This window comes from Rhipicephalus sanguineus, chromosome 2 (genome assembly GCF_013339695.2).
Source record: "Rhipicephalus sanguineus isolate Rsan-2018 chromosome 2, BIME_Rsan_1.4, whole genome shotgun sequence".
NCBI lineage: Eukaryota > Metazoa > Arthropoda > Arachnida > Ixodida > Ixodidae > Rhipicephalus > Rhipicephalus sanguineus.
In genome coordinates this window covers 219583279-219589973 of record NC_051177.1, presented here as the reverse complement: position 1 = coordinate 219589973, position 6695 = coordinate 219583279, and positions in this window count along the sequence as shown.

Here is a 6695-nt window from a genome sequence, read left to right as displayed (position 1 = left end):
GACTTAACATACGAAGCTTCAGGAAATTTCGACAAGCCAAAGTCACCAAAATACGAAAAATACGCTTTGAAATCCGTGTTGTCACGTGTGAGATTTTGCCGCGAAATTTAAAAATGAAACATTGACCTTGATTTTCTCCTTTAATAATGAATCTCTGTTGGTGAAACTAACGAAATCAGATTTCTCTGAGTACAATTTATCAATCCAAGCCGATTCATTGTTTCACTTTCGTGCCCATTTAAATTTCAATAAAGAGCGCAAAAAACAAAGTGAAGAGAGCGTTCTGTTCTCTGTCCCCTCTGTTTTTATTGCGCTCCTTATCAAAACCGGACTCATGCTGGAAATCACTTTTCTTCCTACAATATCTGCTACAAAACGCTCTTGATGATCCCTATGGTATTACCAGAAAATTGGGTACAGTACACCACTGCCGAGCGAACGTTCATCGTATCCAGTATGTCCTCTCAACTGTTCCCACGGTGAGCCAGCCCTTTTTTACAAGAAAGTACCGTAGGTTAAAGTATACTTGCTAGCGAAGCATGCGCCAAGCATGCGTAGGTAATTGACACCTAAAACGCCCTTGCGGTCGATTCTTTCTTCAGGCAACACTACTTAGATTATTGGCTCGGGCCTCTGTAGGGCTCGATCTGGGGTCGGGCCGGGTCGGGCCGGGCCGGGCCGGGTAGGCGAAATGTTTTCTCGGGTTCGGGCCGGGTCGCGCTTTTAGTCGCCAGGCCGGGCTCGGGCGGGTAAATTCGAACGAGTCCCGGTCCCGGGCCGAGAATCACGGCCCGTGCAGTGCTCTAGTATGCACTCATGCACATTCATGCACACCCCTGCACAGGACGTAGCTTGTACCTAAACGATGCAACGACGTTGTCTCGTGATCGAAAGTGGGGCAAAAGAAAACCACACATAGGTCGAAATTCAGTTGTGGCGTTGCAGTTGTGCAGGAGTCTACAGCGAACGCTAGCGGAGTTACATGCGTTTTGCTCGTTTCGCTCTTTCCTTCGCTACGCAACGTTCGAAGGCTCGTCTGCCCGCCGCTCCGAGTGGCCTTCCTCAGCGTCCGAGGCGAAAACGCAAGGAGCGCGCGCATCTGCTAGCAGAAAACATGTTCTTGTTCAACCACTGACAGCGTCTGTTGCTCCCGACGTCACCTAATCGAACAGGTGACGTCACGACGGCCGTTGCGGATAGCAGAAAGGCACGAAGAGGAGCAGGCGAGCGTCTGTGTGTGTTTTAGGTAGAGTGTGCTGGAAGCGTTTCTAGCACACTCTAGTTTAGGGGCCCTTTAAACCATCGGCTGTCAACAACAGCCCCCTACCGGACGTTTACGAGGATGTATGTGACGCATGTCGATCTCCGCTCATTTGTTGCCAGTGAATACTGAGAATGCCACCTGCATAGGTGGCGAAACTATAGACTCCCGGGTAAAACTGCTCTGCAATCCCATCCGACGCAAGAAGACCCGCCATCACTCTGCGGGACTGCTTGACTCTTTGGCTCTTCTTATGCCAGCTTTTGTTTACTTCCGGACTTTTGTTATAGTTAGCCATTGTTAAGCATATGCTTTATATATATATATATATATATATATATATATATATATATATATATATATATATATATATATATATATATATTATAAAGGTGATATAGTTTCATGCCTACGGTGTCCGCACACTCGGCAAGGTTTACCCCTTTCTTGTCATTGGTGGCGTAGCCCCAGACGTTGTGCGCATTGAAGTCGCTGGCAACGATCAACGGCCTGTCCTTGGCTTGCGACGCGGCCGATGTGACAGTTCGGTAAAGTTCCTGAGTCGGTCAGTCGGGGAACTTCAGACGTTTAGTATGTAAAGGTGTACGTTAAGGGCTCGACTCGGAATGATTTCTGTTAGCATGGATACCAGGCCTTTCTTGTATGCCGGGGTGTCCCTTTCCATAAAGCTGACGTCTTTGCGGATGAGAGTGCCAATTTCCCTGTCACGGTGTAAGAAAAATTATTTAGGTGGGGACACTCTCCGCCCGCCGCGAAGGAGAGCGCGTCCAGATAATGTTCGCCTTTAATACATGCGCCGGCCGCAGTTTCGTGGGGGGCGCTGCGACATGGGGGCTTAAGATACCTATTGCGACGAGGCGAACGCGCGTTTTTCTTCATTTTTTTTCACCTCATTGCATTTTTTTAACCGTGCACGCTAGCAACTATAAAAAAAAAAATAGAGCAAGGAACGCATACCGCGTTTCTCGCGACCGTGCTCGCACCCAACGCACATAGCGTCCCTAACAGCGTTGCGTACGTAAAAGCGCGGCGTCTTGCTTAGAGCGCGTGAGCAGTCTTTCTGCTCGCTAACTTCTCACGTGCGCAACGCCGTTACGGACGCTACGCACGCAGATCGTCTTCTATAGTACATGCGCCGGCCGCGGTTGCGTTGGAGGCGCTGCGACATGGGGACCGAGAGGAGGAAAGAGGCGAACATTATGTGGACGCGCCGTCGGGCGGAGTGTCCACACCTAAATTATTTTTCTTACACCGTGTTCCCTGTCTAGTTTGAAGTCGAGGTCCAGGGTCGGTCTGGAAACCCTGTACCCCGAGAAGGACATGTTTTGAATGTTCTTTTCCGCCCCGTACTCTTGTAAGATGATCACGTGTGGCTTTTCTTTACATGATCGGACTAATTGCGTTAGGTTAGCTTTCTTTTTGTTGAATTAATTACAGTTCCATTGCCAGATCTTGAAAAATTGCCGTGCGTTATGCATGGTGTTGTTTTGGCATGACCCCCTGTATGTTGACACCCATTGGTTTTGGTGGCTGGGGTGGTGCGGGCAGCGCAGGTTGGGGTCCCGGGGAAGGCATGGGCCCTGAGTCCGGCGTGGGGATTGTTCTCGTGGCTTTGGGCTGAGCGATTAGTCTTTCTAGGCGGGCGATGAACGACTGAAGCGTCGTCCCCTCCCGCGGTGGTCACAGCTGCGATGTCCGCTGCCCTCGTTTTCTTTACTGCAGCTGCCCTACGGCGTCAGGTTACAGTTAGAGGGGCGCGTTTTGAGCTCGCCCGGGAGGCTGCGAAAAAGGCAGTTTTCTCGGGCCCGGGGACCATATACCAACACTCTGCTTCTTTGGACTCTTCTCAGAATTTCTTTCAACCATGATAGTCTGCACGAAATAGTGATCCCGAACACCAACTTTTTCTGCTCCAAAACGACTCTAACATTGCTAAAAAGCGCTTATTTCTCCTCCAAATCTGTTCCTAAACAGCTCTCTTCCTGATCCAACTTCTATAGGCACCGGGCGGCAGTCGTAAGGCGCCAGCAGCGCCCCTCCTGGACAGTGCCCCAAGCGGCGGCAGAGACAGCACTGGCATGTGAAGCAGACGACGCGGAGTAGGCTCTGTTACGTTGGGGACCGTATTCGACGAGAAGTGGCGGCGTTTCTTGTTGAAAAATCCGAAGCCGTACGCTATTGCGTTTGTCGTTTGGCACCCAAGGCAAAGAGAAGCGGCAGCAACAGTGTTCTTTTGAAAAATGCACGTAGCATTCGACTGTTGAACATGCGTTCAGAGGGCCCGTCGCCGGGCTTCTGCAGACTCCCGCGATGTCATTTGCGGTCGTGGGCGCATTTAATGGTCGCCAAGTCACCTAGAAAGGATGACACGTTTCCCTTTCATGTATTCCCACCGAGGAGCGCCGTCGGAAAAACAAACGGGTCGGGTTCTTTGTGGGGTGATGTGCTTTTAGGCGTTTGTTTTGGTTCGGAGGCGGACCAGAAGGGGCACGATGCCTCCTCCCTTTCGGGACTGCAAATGAGACAGGCCCGATTGGCGACACGTTGTAAATTAAGCATCTTTGCATTTTAACTGCCGAACTCGCTGTTCCTCATTGTTGTCTGGAGGGCCGCTGGTGGGAAGGCAAATCCTGAGAGCGCAAGTGCACCCATGGCGCTGCCATCTATTCTGCGCTGCGGTTTTAAAGGCTTCATCAGCTGACGTACGCGTCTTCGTGCATCTCTCTAGAGAAAGGTCGCCGATTGCACGAAACAGATCACGCGCACGACATCACGGAATATATAAAGGTGACAACGAGTGCAAATTACGCTGCAAGTGCGCCCCGCAGACGAAACTTAACGCGATAAGCTACGATGCGGAGCTAGACATAAGTAGCACCTTTTCTATTTTTCCAATACTTTGTTATTCTGTCTACACAATAACATAATCTCCTAACATTTAAAAAAGGAGAGCGTACGTCTCCCATTCACTTTTCGTCCTTTTTTAGGCGATGCTTCGCCGATTGCACACATTCCTTAGTTGTACTTGCACACTCCTGTTACCGTTTTGTTTTCTTTTCGATGCTTCGTTGTTCCTAATATTTTAACAGCTATGGCAATCTTCAGTCTGTGTATTTCACGTAGCCTGGCGCAACGAAGGCCGTCATTGGCGGCCGGTGCACAAGCAAGGCTGCGGTGTCGACGGCAATTGCGCACGGGAACCGATGGAACTGGATGTACTCCCCAGCTTTATTCACATGTTTGCATAGCTGTTTGTGCAGCCTACAGCGCAACATGTCTGCTCGGACTTGGTTTCCCGACGCATTTGTGTGCGAATATTCGAAAATTTCGAATAATGAATTGAATAGTGCATATTAGGTATACCGAATAGTTCTCGAATATTTTTCGAAAAATCAGCAATGACGAAAAATGCCTGAAGGAAGGAGACGTTGGAACAGCGAGGGGTAACTTTTCTTGTTTTCATGGCCGAATTACCGAGATGCATGCAGCCCGTGTACTTACGGGATTATCGACGCTATATAATCGCAGGATGAAGGCGCTTTTGCTTAAAACACCAGTGTCACCGATGCGACACTGTCATCAATCCACTACGACACGACGTCAATGCACTAGCATGACATTCATGATAATGTTACCTCATGAAACTTGCTTAATATTTGTGAATCAATTTTATTTAAAAGTTGTTGAAAAAGTACCATTTTGAAAACTATAGTCTGATATTTCAGTGAGCTGTTACCAAAATATTTTGAAGGCTCTATAGTTGCTGCTGTGTGCGCGCTTGCCTCAGTTTAAATAATTGCGGTATTTTTTCTCGGTTAAAAGTAATCGTAATGTTCCTTTGTTAAAGCTTGTGAATATTTGTTTCAAATTAAATGTTGTGGAATTCTTGGGCTGTTTTAAAAATTGTTACCTTACCAGCCTAGAGCTGCTTTGAAAACGGTCGTTTTATATGACAACCGAATACTATTCGAACAGTATTCGATTTGTATTCGTGTCCGATTTGGGGTCATCGCTATCCGACTCGGTACTAAAATTCGCTATTCGCACACCCCTACATTTCGGCAGCGCAGGACACAAGCGACAAGAGCACGGTGAAGCTCAGCCAACATGCAGCCCCGCATCCCCGAACAAGCGCCTGCCCCTTTCCTGCACCCACATGCCGTTAGTTCAGCGCTTCCACCGATAGAGGCGCCACCAGTCCAAACTCTCCCCGCGCCCGGTGCCTATAATGGCTAGACTACCACTGCAGCATAATGTGGTTGCATTTGATGATTGCATGACAAATAAGCTGCATTTTTTACGCGTTTTCTTGGTTTAACTTTTTCTCTCGCATAAAACACTCGTATGGCTGCCAATAAAGCTGTACTGACAGGCAGTATTTGTTCTCGATTATTTTAAATTCTTGAATATTGCACATATTTCAATTCCGCCACTTCGTAGTATATAAAGGTGTATATCCATGCAACTTTTGAATCCAAGAAATAATTTCTCTGGCATCATATCACACTATGCAATTGCTCTGACACAGGTATCACGTTGTGCCATGGGCTGATCTATAGGTAAACATTTCCAGCAAATGCACTTCTTTTTTTGTGCTCCATTATATGCCGGAGATAAGTTGCAAGCCCATCAATTGCCAAGAAGCTTGTAAAATAAGGTAATAGTGTCCGCACATTTTTGCTCTATTCTATGCAATGTACTATAGTCATTTAAAGCTTGCTAATTTGTGGCATGCCTGCCGAAAATAATGCATCTGGGATGAAATTTCACCTGCACTGTCACCATAGTGGAAAAGATGCTCGTATAATGTCATTTTTTCACTGTTTGTTTAGCAATAAACATTTAATCGCGAGTCAGCGCCCAGGTCTGTCGTTCTTTACTAGTCCTCGTTTTTTCCCGCGCTCTGTTTAAGACGCGACCCACACCAACAAGCCCCACTAACGGTTCTGATGTAGCTGCATAAGCTGAATAGTTTTTTGAAATTGTTACCAATTCTCAGGCAAATTTCGCATGTGCATGATTTAAAGGCTCATACCCAGCTCTTGAGATTTCCAAGAAGCCACGCGTATTTTAGGAACACTCAATTTAGTATATGTGCACATCAAAATTCTTTTCCTCGAATATTAAAGTGAACGATGTAATGGAGCTTAAGAAGATTTAATCTTTGACAAAGAGCATTATAGGTTATTGAAAGGATGTTGTAGTTGTCACTTACCACTTTTGTACCACAAAAAAAAAATCCATACATATTTCTACCATCCGAGCTAACTAGGAGGCCAGCCGATCAAAGCATATATAGGCACAGACAAATCTGTGGACATTGGCTGAATACCGGAAATCAATTCTGCGTAAGTCTGCAGCACCACAGAACGCGCACGAAAGAAAAACATCATACACCAGTCGTGTAGCACTA